General features: G+C 37.5%; 1 pseudogene across 1 annotated transcript; it reads right to left on the bottom strand.

Annotated features, from left to right (window-relative positions):
- Positions 1–1196: 1196 nt before the first annotated feature.
- On the bottom strand, positions 1197–16516 carry LOC110207353 (NADH dehydrogenase [ubiquinone] 1 alpha subcomplex subunit 5 pseudogene; annotated as a pseudogene). The gene is made up of 2 exons (XR_013484399.1): positions 7693–16516; positions 1197–1682 (listed from the first exon to the last, which is right to left on the bottom strand). The product of XR_013484399.1 is annotated as an NADH dehydrogenase [ubiquinone] 1 alpha subcomplex subunit 5 pseudogene (transcript).
- Positions 16517–19430: the final 2914 nt, after the last annotated feature.

Consider the following 19430-nt stretch of genomic DNA (forward strand, 5'->3'; position numbering starts at 1 on the left):
CCTGGATTCAGGAGGACTTGTGTTCAAATCCAGCCTCAGACACTTATTAGCTGACTTACTAGTTGTGTGACCCTGGGCAAGTCACTTAACCCCGTTGCCTAGCCAAAAAACCAAGAGAAAACTGCCCATTCTTATCCTTTGAACATTTATCAATTAGGGAATAATTCATATAAATTATGAATATTCATGTAAATTTTGAATCAACTGTTTTGCCTTTATTACATTTTAGTTTATGTAATACTGTTTATTTACTTGCATTATCTCACCTATTAGAGTGCAAGCTCAGCTGCTATGGTAGGGATCGAACATGACAGAGTAGAAAAAGAATTGGATCTGGAGTCACCCAACTCTGCTACTTACCACCTGTATAGCCTTAAACAAGTGCCTTAGCCTCTCTGGACCTCAGTTTCCTCATTTATAAAATGAAGGCATTGAGTTAGATGTCCTCGAAGGTCCATTCTAGCTCCAAACCTAGGATCTTTTTTTTTCAGTAAACATTTCTGTTTAATATACATAAGAACTAAACTGCACATATGAAATTTAGACTTTTCTTCACTAAATACATACATCCAAAGCCAAGCAGGTCAACCTCAATTTTAAAATCTCTTATATTACTTTCAGAATGTGGAAAAAAGCATGCAATTTTATAAAAACATTCAATTAATAAGTTTTAGAATCTCAGCTAATCAGGTGCTTTCCATTCAAGAGTTCAACATTTTAAAAGTGTTCAATTAAAATTCAAGCATACCACCTTATTCAATTCTTTCCTAGAAATTAACATAACTTAGCACAAACTTTCAAACTAAATGTTGAAAAATACTAAAGGAAGTCTTCCTATCCAGATTATACTTTAATTTCTTATTGTTTCTCATGCCTTAGATTATTAGTCTCTGTTGCTTTCTTTGTTCTTGGATTGAAGATTTAAAAAAAAGTTTCTGATTAGATTTTACAAATTACAGGGCAATCATTTTCTTTAAGGGGTTTTAAAATAATCTATTTTATGAATAAATGCCTTTCAGATTAAAATGACCATGGTCCATCCCTATCATATATTAATCCTTCACTAATTTTTTGTCCCTAACTACCTTGTTTCAGTTTTCCTGTTAACAAAGTTCCAATAATTCAAAAAAATATTTAATAGTATTTAAACAGATGTCTAATGATTAAAAATACTGTATATCATAGATATTTAACATTTATTGTAATGGCTATTTCCACTGGTTGGCTGGTGGTTCTTCCACTAAAGGCTTCCAGGGTTTCCATGTCAACATTTTTCTTGCCAGTGATAACTCATTTTCAGCCTGAAGAATCACCTCTTCTAGCTGGCCAGCCTGAAGCTAATCCTCTAGTTTCTGAAAATCTGTTTCCTCTTTTAACATATTCAGCCTTTCATTTGTAATCTGTCCTTTGTACTTTCTATAGGCCACATTTCAGGGCATAAACTCAACAGCATCAAGAATCTTCAAATATAATAATCTTAGCCGCTCCTGTGGAGTCCAGTGAGATCTGTGGTCTTCTTCAGCACCCTGGCCATCACAGCAAAGCAGCAGGTGTCGATGCACAGCACCCAAATCTAGGATCTTATACTTCATTTTTGCATCTCAGTTCCTTCCTACATTGCTTTACACATGGGTTATTAACAATGTCCATTGAGGCAAATGAAATCAAATTGTCAACTCAATCTGAAATGGGAAACATCCACATATGTCTGAATATGCCCAGATTTACCCATGAATAATACTCACATATTTGTAGGTTAGTCTATAACATGTCTCAGAATAATTATGGTTGATTTACTGTTTCTTAGAGTATACCACTAATAATGTCATAGATCAGATGCTCACAAAGGTCAAATAGTTTTTTTCTGTCCCATATCCACAGATTATACCTCTATCCCTTAGCTAATTTATGATTGCATATTGACAGTCAAAAATAGAATAATGTACAATAGTACATAACCAATAAGTTAGAGAAATGCAAATTAAAATAACTCTGAGGTACTACCTCATACCCATCAGATTGGCCAATATGACAAAAAAGGAAAACGATAAACATTGGAGGGGATGTGGGAAAATTGGGACACTAATGCACTCTTGGTGGAGTTGTGAACTGATCCACCCATTCTGGAGAGCAATTTGGAACTATGCCCAAAGGGCTATAAAACTGTACATACCCTTTGATCTGGCAAAATAGCACTGCTAGGTCTATATCCCAAGGACATAAAACAAAGGCAGTGGGGGTGGGGAGAGGCCCTATTTGTTCAAAAATATTTATAGCAGCTCTTTTTGTGGTGGCTAAGAATTAGAAATTGAGAGGATGCCCATCAACTGGGCAATGGCTAAACAAGCTGTGGTATATGATTATGATGGAATATTATTGTGCTATAAGAAGTGACAAGCAGGATGATTTCAGAAAAACCTGGAAAGACTTACATGAACTGACAGAAAGTGAATTGATCAAAATCAGGAGAATGTTGTACACAGTAACAGCAATACTGTATGATGAAGAACTGTGAAAGACTTAGCTATTTTCAGCAATACAATAATTGATGACAATCCCAAAGGACTAATGATGAAGCATACTATCCACCTCCAGAGAAAGAACTGATACTATCTGAATACAGACTGAAGCATGCTATTTTTCACTCTTTCATTTTTTAAATTTGTCTTTCTTATACAAAATGACTAACATGGAAATGCTTTACATGATTGTTCATGTATAAACTATATCAGATTGCTTACCATCTCAGGGAGGGGGGATGGAGAAAGAGGAAGGAAAGCGTAGCTAGAACTTGGACCTCAAAAGTTTCTTTTAAATATTTTAAAAATTGTTTTAACATGTAATTGAGGAAAAAATAAAATACTATATTAAAAAAGTAGAATAAAGTGAATAAATACAAGTTCACTATCATTGTTTGGAGGGAAAAAAATCTTCCAAAGCTTGCATATTCACTGTGTTTGGGACAATAGAATAATTTCAAAACCATTTCATTCAGCAAATATTTATTAAGCATCAACATTAAAAATGTGCAGAGAATTCTAAAAAATACAAAAAAGCCCCCCAAAATAGTTTCCAACTAGAGTGATCAAGGAAGGCTTCATGGAGGGGTTAGTATTTGAACAGTCATGAAATATATGAGTAGGATTTTAACAGGCACAGTGAGGGAGGATGACAATTCCAGAAACAGGGAATCTCTATTGTAAAGAATTTGGTGTGGGAAATGGACCTGGAATTTTATCGGGTGTAGAGAGCTCCCAATGGAGCTCTTCCCTACCAAAACTGATTAACACCTTTTCTGTAACCTACACAGTCTTAGAGAGTTGTCTGGAAGCACTAAGAGGTTAAGTGACTTGCAATGGGTCACACAGATAGTACAAGTCAGAAATGGAACATGAACTTAGGTCTTCCTAACTCCAAGACTAGCTCTCTGTTCACCACACACTTTGCTCTCAATAAAATGTATCGTATTTAAGTTATTAAGTAACATTATCACCATGGATAGTGACATTGTTGAACACTGACTGCCCTTATCTTACCTGAAATTCTCAAGATCTCCCTACCCTGTGTTGTCTTTTCTCTGTGGCTGTTCCTATAATGTGCAAAAACATTAGAATGAAAAGTAGAAAATGGTTGAAGTACTTGCCAGATACCCAGCTACTCAAGACAGCGGGCTGTGGTGAAAAGAACACTGGCTTCAAGTTCTAGTTCTCTCATTTGTTATGGGACTCTGGGAAGTCACTTAACTTCTATGGGTCCATTTCCTTATCTTAAATTCAACTTGTCCAAAACTGAGTTCACTTTCTTTTGCTCAAAACTGTCCCCTTTTCCTGACTTTCCTATTACTATTGAAGGTACCTCCATCTTCCTAGTCACAAGCTTGAGACCCAAGTGTCATCTTTGACTTCTCATTCTTTCTCATCCCTCCCCCACCAATATCCTATCTGTTGCCAAGACTTTTTAATTTTACCTTCATAGGTAAAATTCTCTCATATGCCCTCTTCTCTCTTCTGACACTGCTATGACCTGGGCACATGCCATTAGGGTCATTTCATACATGGAATATTGCAGAAGCCTGCTGGTTGATCTCCCTGACAGAAGTCCCTCCTCACTGCTGTTTATCCTCCACTCAGCTGTCAAAGTGATTTTCCTACAGCACAGGTCTGACCATATCTCACACACACATCACTACTACTACTCAATAAACTTCAGTGGCTCTCTTTTGCTTCCCGGATTAATTATGAAAACCTCTGTTCAGTATTCCAAGTGCTTATACCCCACCATATATTCTGTGACCCAGTGACAAACACAAAACGCTCAATTGCTCAACTCCAGCACTTTTTATTGGCTGTCCTCCATGCTTGGAATGCCCTCTCTCCTTATCTCTGCCACCCGACTGCCCTGGCTTCCTTAAAGTTCCAGCTAATCTATAGGAAGCCTTCCCTTACTCCCTTTAATTTCAGTGCCTTTCCTCTGTTATTTCCAATTTATCCTGAATATTGATTATTTGCACATGTTGTTCAGTCTTTCAGTCATGTCCAACTCTTCATGAACCCAGGGACCACCACACATAGCACACCAGGCCCTTCTATCCTTCACTGTCTCCTGAAGTCTGTCCAAGCTCATGTTCGCTGCTTTCATGACACTATTTATCCATCTCATCCTCTGCTCCCCTTCTTCTTTCACCTTTAATCTTTCTCAACATCAGGGTCTTTTCCAATAAGTCCTGTTTTCTCATTATGTGGCCAAAGTATTTAAGCTTCAGCTTTAGCATTTGTCCTTCCAAAGAATAGTCTGAATTAATTTAAGTATTGACTGATTTGGGGTAGCTAGGTGGCACAATGGATAGAGCACTGGTCCTGAAGTCAGGAGGACCTGAGTTCAAATCTGACCTCAGACCAAACACTTGACACTTACTAGCTGTATGACCCTGGGCAAGTCACTTAACCCCGACTGCCTCACCAAAAAGCAAATAATAATAATAAAATTAAAATAAAAAAAATCTAACAGTTTCCATTTCTTCTCTCTCTATTGTGTCAGGAAGTGATGAGACCAGTTGTCATGATCTTAGTTTTTGTTCATGTTAAACTTCAAGCCAGCTTTTATACCCTCCTCTTTCACCCTCATCAAGAGGCTTCTTAATTCCTCTTCACTTTCTGCTATCAGAGTGGTATCATGTGTATATCTGAGATTGTTGATATTTCTCCCAGCAGCCTTAATTCCAGCTTTTGATCCACCCAGGTTGGCATTGCACATGATGTACTTTGCATTTAAATTAAATAAATAAGGTGACAAAATACAGCCTTGTCATATGCCTTTTCCAATCTTAAACTAAACAGTTTTTTCATGTTTGGTTCTAACTGTTGCTTCCTGAACCACATACAGACTCCTCAGGACACAAGTAAGATCATCTGGTACTCCTTTCTCTTGGAGGACTTGCTACATTTTGCTGTGAATCAATCAAAGGTTTTAATGTAGTCAATGAAGCAGAAGTAGATGCTTTTCTGAAACTCCCTTGCTTTCTCCATTATCCAGCAAATGTTGGCAATTTGGTCTCTTGTTCCTCTCCTTTTTGAAAATCAGCCTGTTCTTCTGGTAATTCTTGGTTCACATATTGCTGAAGCCTACCTTGCAGAATCTTAAGTATAACCTTGTTAGCAAATGAAATAATTGTTCAGTAGTTTGAACATTCTTTGGCATTGCCCTTCTTTAGGACTGGAATGTAAACTGATCTTTTCCAGTCCAGTAACCACTGTTGAGTTTTCCAAGTTTTGCAATAAGAAGCTCATACTCTGAGCCACAGTCAGTTCTAGGTTTTATTTTAACTGACTATATAGAGCTTCTCCACCTTTGCTGCAAATTATGATCAATCTGACTTCTACATTTTGGGTTGTTGAAAAAGTGTTTGCTATGACCAATAAGTTATCACTAAGTTATTACCAACAAATCTCTATTAGTCTCTGCCCTGCTTCATTTTGTACTCCAAAGCCACACTTGCCTGCTATCCCAATTATCTTTTGATTTCCTGCTTTCGTATTCCAATCCCCTATGATGAAAGTGAAGTCTTTTTTGGCGTTATTTCCAGAAGATGTTACAAGTCTTCTGACCTATAAAACTGCTCAACTTTGGCCTCTTCAGCATCAGTGGTTGGCGTATAGATGTATATTCCTGTGATGCTGAATGGTTTGCCTTGGAATCAAACTGATATCATTCTGTCAGTTTTGAGATTATACCTCAGTACTGTTTTTCTCAACCTTTTATTGATTATGAGGGCTACTCCATCTCTTCTAACGGATTCTTGCCCACAGTAGCATATGTTATGATCACCACAATTAAATTCACCCATTAAGTTCAATGACACCAAAGATTTTGATGTTTAATTTTTCCATCTCCTGGGTTTTTTTATTTTGTTTTTTTGCTTTTAGGCAATTGGGGTTAAATGACTTGCCCAGGGTCACACAGCTAGTAAGCATCAAGTGTTTGGTCTGAGGCCGGATTTGAACTCAGGTCCTCCTGACTTCACCACTGCGCCACCCAGCTGCCTGCTCCATCTCCTGTTTAATCACATCCAGCTTACACTGGTTCATTGATCTTACATTCTAGGTTCCTATGCGGTATTGGTCTTTATGGCATTGGACTTTCCTTTTGTTACCAGATGCATCCACAGTTGAGCTTCCTTTGGGCTTTGGCCCAGCCTCTTCATTTTTTCTGGAGCTACTTGTAGTTGTCCTCTGTTCTTTCCAAGTAGTGTGTTGGACACCTTCAGACCTAAAGGGCTTATCTTCCACTGTCATATCTTCTATCATTTCTGTCCATGGGGTTTTCTTAGCAAAGATACTGGAATGGTTTGCCCCTTCCTTCTCTGGTGGATCACCTTTCATCAGAGCTCTCTACTATGACCCTGCATGGCATAGCTCATAATTTCATTGAGCTCCCCAAGCCTCTCTGCCAGGCAAGGTAGTGATCCAGGAGGTACTTACTTAGTTATTTGCATATTATCTCCTCCATTAGACAGTGAACTGTTTTTTGCCTTTCTTTGTAGCTCTAGTGCTTAGCACAGTGCCTGACACATAGCATTCATTTAATATTTCTTGACTGACCCTAAAATGGCAATCATAATAGCTATACTACATTACAGGATTATGAGAATTAGATGACATAATACACTCCTTTGTAACAATAAAGCATTGTTTAAATGTGACTCTTGAAAATGTCTGAATATTTGACTAAGTGTTTCCTCAAACTCACTACTGTGAACTATTCTTCAAATCAATTTCATAATAACTGAAAATTTTACTTTAGTGGGAGTTAGGCATCTAGATTTTACTTTCATTAGCATTATTAAGCCTTCAATTCCTTTTGCCAAATTACCACAAATTCAAACCTACTGTGGCCAAACATGGGACACTACCAAAAATGATTTCAACTTACCTTCCTGAATTCATTTCTAGTCACTGCATCACAAGAAGCATGGAAGAAGAGAAAGAGAGCAGAATAAGAGCTATTCTGAAGCAGGATTCTCCCTCCTCTTAAGATGTAATTCCATTAACATCAGCCTAACCAACAGTCCAATAAGGATAGGAAAGAGTTAAGAAGAATTATTTGTTGGAATTCTGATTAGTCTCTACTTGCTAAATTACTCTGACAGATGCAATTAGATGGATGAACTTTAAGGGAATACTATCATTTGATTACCTTTTCAGATTCAAACATACTTTGACTGCTCCTGTGCCAGGGTACCATGGACTCTTGCTGAATTGGATGGCCTTTTGTCTACTGTCTACTGTGATGGTCTCTCATCATATAGAGTGATGTCACAGTGACCTTCTGGATGAGGGTGACTTAATTCAGTGAATACACTAAAACTTTCATGGATAAATGATAATGACTTTTATTTGACTTGGAGAGTCAATTCAATTAAAGAAATATTTCTTACTAACCTATTATGTGCAAAGGACAGTATACCGAGGATACAAAGATAAATATGAAATAGCTCTCAAGGAACATGCAAACTAATAAAAGGGAAGATACAAAAAATTTATAATCTAATGAATACAAAGATATGTACATAAATGTACATAAAAGGTAAAGTGAAGGAAGGTATAGAACACATGCCTACAAATTTGCACATGACAGAGCTACAAAACTAATATGGTAGATGCCAGGATTGAAAAAAAAAAGATCTTTATAAGCTAGAACAATGGCCCAAATATAATATGATGCAATCCATCTGAGATAAACATAACAGCTTATGCTTGGGCTCAAGAAGTCATTTTCACAAGTAAAAGACGGAAAAAGAATGGTTAGACAGCTTCATGTAAAACAGTGTACTCCAAGTTCAATATGAGTCAATAACACAACATAGTAACCAAAAAATTAAATTGATTTTAGACTGCATTAACAGAAATAATGTGTCTCGTTCAGGGAGGGAGGGAGTGATGAAGAGATAATGCTTTTTCGGTAATTTAAAAAATAAGAAAATAAAGAAGCAGCGAGAGAAGAGAGGAGAGGAAGAGAGAGACAGAAAGAGAAAAAGGGTAGGAGATAGAGGAGAGGAGAAGGGAGAGAGAAAGTGTTTGTGTGTGACAGGGAGAGAGGTTTATTGTTCAGAAGGAGGGAGGTGGTAGACTCACTGTACTCTTGGCTGGTTAGATCACATCTGAAAGATTATGTTCAGGTCTAAGCCCTATATTTGAGGAGGAAATTTTATAAGATAGTGTGTCCAGAGGAGAGTCATAAGTATGGTAAAAAGAAACATTATATGTATGTATGTATGTATGTATGTATGCATGTATGTATGTATATACGTATGTATATATATATGAGAAGAACTGTGTAGTATCATGGAAAGAATTGAAAGAATAAATCAGTAAGAATTTCCTTAGTGCTTTCTATGTATCAAGCACTGTGAAAGCCAAAGGTCATTCACTGCATCACCAGTTATCTTGATTTTTATCTTGCCACTAGACTTTGATAACTCTGGAATAAAGAAGTTAATGACTTTGTGCAGTTCTGCCTCACTTAAATCCAATTCATGAGCAAGTTAAGATATCACTCAAGATGTCATTGGTTCTTTTTGAGAGCAAAGGATCACCACCACCACCACCATCACCAAGATCTAAGGATACAAAGAAACAGTCACTCAAGGAGCTTATAATTTTATAGGGATAGAAACACATATAAATAAGTATATATACAAGATACAAACATAGATGGATGACATTCCAAGAGGGGAAGGTGGTAGCAGCTTGGGGGACCAGGAGACATCTCATGATGAAGATAAGCTTTGAGATGAGTCTTGAAGAAAGCCAGGAAAGCTAAAAGGTAGAAGTGAGGAAGAACATTCCACGCAGTCAGTACAAAAGCATAGAGAGAAGATAGAATGTTAGGTTTCAAGAATTGCAATTAGGCCATTGATACTAGATATCAGAGAGTGCTTAGAGGGGAGTAAAGTATAAAAAGACAAAAAGGTAGGAAGAGGCTAAGTTACAGGAGATTTAAATGCCAAACAGGACTTTATTTTTTATTCTAAATAGAGAGTGACTTGAGCTCATTGACCAGATTGATAACATTTTAAGACCTATGCAATAGAAAGATCACTTTGGCAGCTGAGTGCTGGATTTGGGTTAAAATTTTGACTCTTCAACCTGCCAACTATGTGACCTTGGACAAATCATTGTCTTTCTGGGCCTCAGTTTCATCATCTGTAAAGTGAGAGGGTTGGATTAGATGATCTTTAAGATCTTCACTACTTCTAATCCTATGTCTTTATGATCCTAAAGTTGATTAAAGGAACTAGAATTTTTTCCCTGTAGGAGACTCAGGGAGGGGAAAGAGGGGAAAGGAAATGGTAGCTGACTTCAAATACTTAAAGGCCTATCTTACTTAAAAATTTTTGTTTATTTATTTTTAGTTTTTACCATTCACTTCCCTAAGATTTTGAGTTCCAAATTTTCTTCCCATTGCTCCCCTTCCCTCACCCCAAGACAGCATGCAATTTTATATAGGCTCTACATATACATTCATATTGAACCTATTTTCACATTAGTCATATTGTAAAGAATTAGAACCAACAGAAGAAGCCATGAAGAAGAAAAAAACAAGAAAACAGAGAACAAGCAAATAATTTGCTCTGATCTGCATTCAGATTTAAAGGCCCGTCATGAGAAAGAAGGCTTAAATTTGTTCTGCATGGTCTCTGAGGGCAGAAGTAAGAATGTGTGGAAGGTGCAAAAAGGCACCTTCCTTGGAGTGAGTAAAAATTTCATTAACAATGAGAATTATCCAAAAGTAAAATGGACTGGATCAGGAGGTAGTGGATTCCTCCTCACTTAATGTTCAGTTATGTCTGACTCTTTGTGATCCCATTTGGGGTTTTCTTGGCAAAGACAGTGGATGGAGTAGTTTGCCATTTCCTTCTCCAGATGAGGAATGGAGGCAAACAGGGTTATGTGACTTGCCCAGGGTCACATTGCTAGTGTCTGAGGCCAGATTTTAATTCAGGAAGAAGAGTCTTCCTCACTTCAGGCCCCGCACTCTATTCACTGTACCACCTAGTTGCCCCACCTTCTCACTAAAGATCTTCAACTGAAGACTTGAAGACTATTTCAAAACTATTTCAGGGAGAAATGTTGCAGAGGTGATTACTATTCCAGACAGTGTTTAAGGTCCCATCTAACCCTAACATTCTGTAGTTCAGAACTAATCGCTAAGAAAAGTTAGAGGAGAATTGTTAGGAGAAAAAACAATTTTTTTGTTAGGAGAAATTTGAAGGAGAGATCATTTCATATGGGGAAGGGAGAGCTATGGAAATTTTCAAATCAGAAGGTAACCCCTGAGTTTGATCTTGAAGGGAGGGAGATACAGAGACAGAGCTGTCAGTGGTACAGTAGAGGCTTCCACTCCAGGCATGAGTGACAGGTATTATAATCATCTAGACAAAAAGACAGGAGGACATGAATGGCACTACTGACTTATTGAGCTTGCATTACAATCATAGGTATACACTAGGATGGTTATAGTGAAGGTGCTAGCAGCACATTCAAATGGAGATATCCAGGAGGCAATTACAAATGTATTAAAGCTCACAGGGGAAGTTGCAAGGGATCTGGGAGCCATCTGCAGGGAGGTGAGGAATTATTCAAGTAACAGCCATAGATGTGCTCACCAAGGAAGAGCTTATAGAGAGAATAAAGATGAATAGAACCTATAAAACCTAAAGAAGGATAGAACCTATAGAATCTGAAGGAGGATAGGCCCCACAGAACCTAAAGAAGTATAGAACCTAAATAAAAACCTAAAGTAAAGAAGGATAGAACCTTCAGAAAAACCCAAGTTTAAAGGGCTAGAAGGGAATGAGGAGTTAGTAAAAGACACAAAAATAGGAATGTTTAGAGAGGTAGGGAAAAAAACCTTGAGAGTGAGGTTTCAGAGAAACAAAAGGGGGCTGTCAAGATAAAAGGAATGGTCCGCAGCATCAAAATATATGGAGAAATCAAGAATACTCACATGGATAGGTGATTTTATTGATTCAGGAATTCCCTTCAACAATACAGATTGAAACCATCCACATTTGCTCATTTTGTGTAACTCTTGTCCATGTCCTCTTGTAAATTTGAACAGGAATGTTCAAATGCTCTCAATGTGCAGGAGGCCTCTTTCTCTCTCTCTTGATATTATGAGAATACCAGGGGAACACTCTGGTTACCCATCTGTCACTCCTCCCCCTCATCACATGATCAGGTCTTCTTTTCTTCCTAGAATACTATTCCTCAATTACATCTTTAACCCCTAATCTTCAGAGTTCCTCTTGGTTATGTTGTAGCCAGCTCAAATACATTACACTACTCCCACAGACCTCTGGGTGAGATTCATTTTTAATTCCCTGGAGGCTATTACATTCCATGCTTTCTGCCATATAGCAACACTAAATGTTGGTACTGAAAAGAGGAATCTTTGTTATAATGGGAATTTGGGGCTCATTTAAGAAGCTTTGCAATATTCTGAAAACAACCTAGCCCACTCTAGTCCTTTTCATTTCTTAACCTGTTACTGTCTATCCTAGCCACATATTCTGATGGACAAGCTTTACAGGTTATCTATCTAAATGCACGCTGTAATTTGGCCAATAGACATTCTTCAACTATTTGATCTCTCCTACACGGATGGTCTGATAAAACTCTTTCCAATGCTTACATATCTCTTCCAGTGATGTCCTAGGGCTTGTTGCAATCAGCACAATCTTATCCATAAACAGGAGCATCTGGAGGATCTAACCAACCACAGGTAATCTCTCTTAAAACTCTGCTCTAGCTCTCTACCACTAAGAAAGGAAAGGAAATAAGCATTTATTAAGCATTTACTATAAGCAGACACTGCTAAATGCTGCACAAATATCTCATTTTTGTCCTCACAATAACCCTGAGAGGTATGTGCTATTATTATCCTCATTTTGCAGATGAGGAAACTGAGGCAGAAAGTGGTTAAGTGACTTGCCCAGGGTCACACAACTAGTACGTGTCTGAAGTGGGATTTGAACTCACGTCTTCCTGATTCCATGGCTCAGTGCTCTATCTACTTTGCCTCCTAGCTGCCACCACAGTGAGTGACAAATGCTTTTGGCAAACATATATTTTCATTTCATGCCTATCCTAATGTTTATGATCAGAGGGTTGTAGAACAGGGTTAATATTGTTGTATCTTTTTAAAAAATCTTGAATGATTTTGATGTATAGATGGTGCCTTGTTGTAAAAGCACTACTAAGGTAGTTTGTTCAATTAAATAAAATGTTTTTTCATAATTTTTTAAAATCACAATGGAACTTTTTTAATTCTCTGCATATTTCAGTTAATTGTGAAATGATAGTGATGTGATCCACTGTTTAATGTTACCTGCAAAAGCCTATTTGTTCCCCACTAATACCCATATCAAGTATCTCCTTGGTGTAGAGATGACTCTCTTAAAGTTTTTTTTTAATAGTTGGGAACGTAGACATAAAGGTTCATAGTTATTGATGTTTCCTCAGTTACATATTTTTTTCCAGTATTTAAGGATCAAGACTTTTTTTTATCACAGTATCCTTCCCCTTCAGATATTTTGTATATGTGACTCAACATCCTAACAATTATGTTGCCTACAACACTGATCTCTATACATATATTTGGTCTGTTTAGTGCCTTTTCTACGTTCTTTATAAGTACAACCAGGACTTGTAATGTTGGAGTCTGAATCTTGCAGGAAGAAAAGAACCGTACAGCAAAGGTGAGGAGGGAGTGCACTCCAGGTATGAGGGACAGCCAAAGGACACAGAGACTGGAAATGGACTGTCAAGTGTGAGGAACAACAGAAGACCAGTTTGGCTAAATCACAGTCGCTCACTCGGGGCTCAAGTCTGAACCCTGACTGGAGATGACCTTTGGCCATTGAAAAATACATTATAAAAGAACTTTAACTGAATTAAAGGTAAGTTCTCGTTTCCAGCAATAGGTAGAAGAGTAGAAGATCCCTCCACCTAGAGACCCTTCAAAACAAAGGGTATCACCAGCTCAATCTTGCTTGAAGCTTCTTCTAACCTACTTGGAGTGGTACTTGAATGCAGACTCCACTGGATATGTAGCCTCGAGAATTACTAATGTCTCAGCCAGAACAAATAAAGTTCTCTGGTTTACCTTCCTGAGTAGGTGTGGCATTTAACTGAATGCCTCAGGTCAGACAGCAGTCACTCCAATGACTGTAACTAAGACGGACCCTTTCGTTCACCCTGCTTTCCAGGGTTGTTGTGAGGATAAAATGATATATGTGTAAAGCACTTCACAAATTTTAAAGGGCTATGTAAATGTTAACTATTACTATCTTTCTGAATAAAGTTTTTCACAAGCTTCCCGTTGCTGGTTCTGTGAGAGGGGGCTTCAGGGCAGATATTTGCATATACACATACATAAATCTATACATATATGTGTAAGTACCACTATTAATCACTTTTGGGCAAGTTGTAGGCATCTGAGCTTCCAACACAGTCTCTGATTTTCCAAAACCACCTCCAATCTTGGCTCTGAAGTGTTTTCCTTCAGACTTGGCACATATCTGTCCCCCATACCAGCAGGGTCCCAGGATGGACTTGGTTAAAGGGAAATAAATGAGGGCATCTCCTCCCTAGATCATTATTCCCTGTGCATGCTCTAGCTCTGCTGAAGGTTCTTAAGAGAAAAATTCAGGAAAGAAAGAAAAACAGCTACTTGGTGAAACATTTCCAACGCAGAAAAACAAGAACCAAAATCTTCACTTCTGTCCCACATAGCATCAGCTGTGTTAATTTGGCCTCGTTCCTTCACAAATTCATAGTGGTATGAGGGTAAGAAGGAAGGAAAAGGGAGCTCCCTTTGCTTTAACAGCCACTCACTTATCCTTTTCATCCTCCTATTGCTTAGCTCTTATAGCAAACAATCTCTACTTGTCTCTGTGTACAATTTTATAATCTCCCCGAGTGTCTTGCTACTGTCTACTTTTAGCTTCTGTTTGGCACAAATGATAATTCGGATGGCAGAGCACAAAGTTCAGTAAGCTGGATCCATCTCAAATGCCCTCTGCTTGATCTCCATTTTCTAGCCTCGCCCCCAGCCCCAGCAGTGTACTGGGCTGGGCTCAGCCAATGCTGCCTGCTATTGTCTATCCCTGGCTTCTGCCTGGTCCAAGCATTCACTCAACTGGCAGACTGCAATGTCAGACCCAATCTAGATGCTCCTCCCTTGAACTCAGACAGACCTTTATTTTTAGGCTGACCCCTGCATGATCCCAGCTACAGGATCAGGGGCTATGGAAGCAATGGAAGGATTCCTTTATTTCAAGCAGTCTCCACCACAGAGTCCACATCAGGGACCTGAAGGTACACAAGGTGTCCATTCTCAGACAGCTACTGGAGCTAAATGTTTGATATTATCTTCTCTCATAAGGAGACCACCTTTTTCTCTTCCCCTAAACCCTGGATTTACTCTCATTATCTTATCCTGAAGGGGACAGAAGTCACACAACTCTGTCGTATACATTTTAAATTCATATTATCCAATTTCATTTTTGAATTTTTATATTTTTTACATTATCCAATTTCAACTAGGCTCTCCCTGAAGAAAGGGAGTCCTTTTATTCCTCTCTACCTGATTTCCTTTCTCATTCATCACAGAAGCTATTTCAGATCTTCTCTTCCATCTTCAAGCATCCCACACCTCTAGAGCTCTCTTGAGGACCTGGACTCTTAATTGAGAAATCACTTAACATAATTTTCTACTCTTTCATTCTTTCCACCAGTCTCTGACAGAGGTAGCCATTCTCCTTGCCAAGGCCAATCTCTTTACTTCTGTGCTTGAATCCATTCCCTCCCATCTTCTCTAACAAATTGCAACTTCCATCATCAACCCCATCATTCACTCTTACTTTCTATCGGTTATTTCCCTATTGCTTTCAAGCATGTCCAAAATCTTCAGGGGCAGCTAGGTGGCACAGTGGATAGAGTACTGGCACTGGAATCAGGAGGACTTGAGTTCACATCCAATCTCAGACACTGGACACTTACTAGCTGTGTGACCCTGGGCAAGCCACTTAACCTCACTGCCTAGCCACAAAAAAAACCCCCCAAACCTTCATCAGATCCTAAAATCTCCTCAGGCTCTTGTTACTATTTATTTGATAGCAATAGTATCCTACCAGACCTTCATCTCCCTTCGATACCCTTGCCCCCTTCCAAACAACTTTTTAAAAATTTAGTATTTTATTTTCCCCCAGTTACATATAAAAACAATTTTTAACATTTGTTTTTAAAATTCTGAGTTCCAATTAATTCCAATACTATATAGACTATTTGGGAAAATAGGTGAAGAAGGAGTCTTACCAAATTCTTTTTATGATACAAATATGGTGTTGATACCTAAACCAGGAAAAGTCAAAATAGAGAAAGAAAATGATAGACCAATTTCTCTAATGAATATAGATGCAAAAATTTTAAACAAAATATTAGCAAGTAGATTACAGCAACTTATCACAAGAATAATACACTATGACCAGGTAGGATTTATACCAGGAATGCAGGGTTGGTTCAATATTAGGAAAACTATCAGCATCACTGAGCATATCAACAACAAAACCAACAGAAACCACATGATCATCTCAATAGATGCAGAAAAAGCTTTTGATAAAATACAACACCCATTCCTATTAAAAACACTAGAAAGCATAGGTATAAATGGAGTCTTCCTTAAAATAATAAATAGCATATATCTAAAACCTTCAGCAAGCATTATATGTAATGGGGACAGGCTAGAAGCATTTCCAATAAGATCGGGGGTGAAACAAGGATGTCCATTATCACCACTTTTATTCAATATTGTACTGGAAACCTTAGCTTTAGCAAGAAGAAAAAGAAATTGAAGGCATTAGAATAGGCAAAGAAGAAACAAAGCTATCACTCTTTGCAGATGACATGATGATATACTTAGAGAATCCTAGAGAATCAAGTAAAAAACTACTTGAAATAATAAACAACTTTAGCAAAGTTGCAGGCTATAAAATAAACCCACATAAATCATCAGCATTTCTATATATTACCAACAAAGCCCAACAGCAAGAGATAGAAAGAGAAATCCCATTTAAACTTACTGTAGACATTATAAAATATTTAGGAGTCTACCTCCGAAACAAACCCAGGAACTCTATGAACACAATTACAAAACACTTTTCACACAAATAAAATCAGATCTAAATAATTGGAAAAACATCAGTTGCTCATGGGTAGGCCGAGCTAATATAATAAAAATGACAATCCTACCTAAGCTAATTTACTTATTCAGTGCCATACCAATCAAACTACCAAAAAATTATTTTATAGAGTTAGAAAAAATAATAACAAGATTCATTTGGAAAAACAAAAGGTCCAGAATATCAAAGGAACTAATGAAAAGAAATGCAGGGGAAGGTGGCCTAGCAATTCCAGATCTTAAATTGTATTATAAAGCAGCAATCATCAAAACTGCTTGGTACTGGCTAAGAAATAGGGAGGTGGATCAGTGGAATAGGTTAAATATGCAAGACACAGTAGTCAATGACTATAGTAATCTATTATTTGATAAACCCAAAGACCCCAGCTTCTGGGATAAGAACCCACTCTTTGAAAAAAACTGCTGGGAAAACTGGAAAAGAGTATGGCAGAAACTAGGCATAGACCCAAATCTCACACCATATACCAAAATAAAGTCAAAATGGGTTCAGGACTTAGATATAAAGGCTGATACCATAAGTAAACTGGGAGAACAAGGAATAGTTTACCTATCAGATCTATGGAGAACAGAAGAATTCATGACCAAACAGGAGATAGAGAACATTATGAAAAGCAAAATGGATAATTTTGATTACATTAAATTGAAAAGTTTTTGCACAAACAAAGCCAATGCAACTAAGATTAGAAGGAAGGTAGAAAATTGGGAAAGAATTTTTACAACCAGTCTTCTGATAAAGGCCTCATTTCTAAAATATATAGAGAATTAAGACAAATTTATAAGAACACAAGCCATTCCCCAATTGATAAATGGTCAAAGGATATGAACAGACAGTTCTCAGATGAAGAAATTAAAGCCATCTATAGTCATATGAAAAAATGCTCTAAATCATTATTGATTAGAGAAATGCAAATCAAAACAACTCTGAGGTACCACATCACACCTATCAGATTGGCCAACATGACAAAACAGGAAAATGATAAATGTTGGAAGATGTGGGAAAATTGGAACACTAATACATTGTTGGTGGAGTTGTGAAATGATCCAACCATTTTGGAGAACAATTTGGAACTATGCCCAAAGGGCTACAAAAATGTGCATACCCTTTGATCCAGCAATAGCACTTCTAGGGCTATATCCCAAAGAGATCAAACAAATGGGAAAAGGACCACATGTACAAAAATATTCATAGCAGCTCTTTTTGTGGTGGCAAAGAATTGGAAATTGAGAGGATGCCCATCAATTGGGGAATGGCTGAGCAAGTTGTGGTATATGAATGTAATGGAATACTATTGTGCTATAAGAAATGATGAACAGGCTGACTTCAGAAAAACCTGGAAAGACTTATATGGTCTGATGCTGAGTGAAGTGAGCAGAACCAAGAGGACTTTGTACACAATAACAGCCACGTTATGCAATGACTAAGATTGTTAAACTGAACCTTTCTCAGCATTATGAGGATCTAAGACATTTCCAGAGGCCTCGGGATGGAAAATGCTGTCCACATCCAAAGAAAAGAACTATGGAAGTCGAATCGCTATCACTTATTTTTACCTTCTGTTGAGTTTTGTTTTACCTCTCTGATGGTTCCTCGTATCGGTTTTAATTTTTACTTACAACTTCACTAATGTGAAAATGTTTAATGGGTATGTAAATGTAAAGCCTATATCAGATTGTGCGCCATCTTGGGGAGGCTGGGGGGGAGGAAAAGGGAGAAAAATTTTCAACTCAAAAGCATATGGAAAAAATTAAAAAATTTAAATTAAAATAAATAAAATAAAATTCTGAGTTCCAAATTCTGTCCCTCCCCACGCCCCTTTATTGAGAATGCAAGCAATTCAATATAGGTTATACATAGGTAGTCATGCAAAACATAAATAACAGTCATGTAGTCAAAGAAAGCAAACAAAAACTCAAGAAAAATTAAAAAAAAGTATGCTGCAATCTGTATTCAGACACTACCAGTTCTTTCTCTGGGGGTGGATAATATTTTTTATCCTAAGTCCTTCACAGTTGTCTTGGATTGCCAAACAAAAAATATGACTATCAGCATAATAATTCTTATGTACAACTTTGGTCCCACAAACCTACTACTCAAATCAACATTGAGTCCCTATTGGCAACCAATTAAGTGAAAATTCCTTTAGGTTGCAAATTGAGGCCCTTGGAAACCTAGCACTACCCTGTTTTTCTGGCCATATCTCATCACCTCTATGGTACTCCACGCTCTAGCCAAATTGGACTATTTTCCTCTCCCATTATATCTTTCACTCTTATCTACATATCTGTTGGTGCTTTTCCCTATGCATTGAATACCTTACCTCTACCTGTTGAATTCCTATCTATTCAAAGCCACCTGTTCCACGAACTAAATATTTATACTTAGATAGTGGTTTAAGGATATCTGATCCTGACCCATGCCAAGGTGGTAATGCCCAGCCCTCTCAAGACTCCACAGAGCACTTTTTCATTTTCTATTACATGCATAAAAAACTGTACTAGTTCTTAGTGTTTCTATACACCTACTGGGCTGCAAGGTACATACTGGCAAAGACACTGTTTTTCACAATATCTACTGTGTGCCCTGCTCATAGTAATCACTCTTACCAATGATTATTGAGTATTAAAATTAAATAACGCTAAATTACATTGATAATTTCTCTAATGCTCTT

This window comes from Phascolarctos cinereus, unplaced genomic scaffold (genome assembly GCF_003287225.1).
Source record: "Phascolarctos cinereus isolate Bilbo 61053 unplaced genomic scaffold, phaCin_HiC Scaffold_2;HRSCAF=192, whole genome shotgun sequence".
Taxonomy (NCBI): Eukaryota; Metazoa; Chordata; class Mammalia; order Diprotodontia; family Phascolarctidae; genus Phascolarctos; species Phascolarctos cinereus.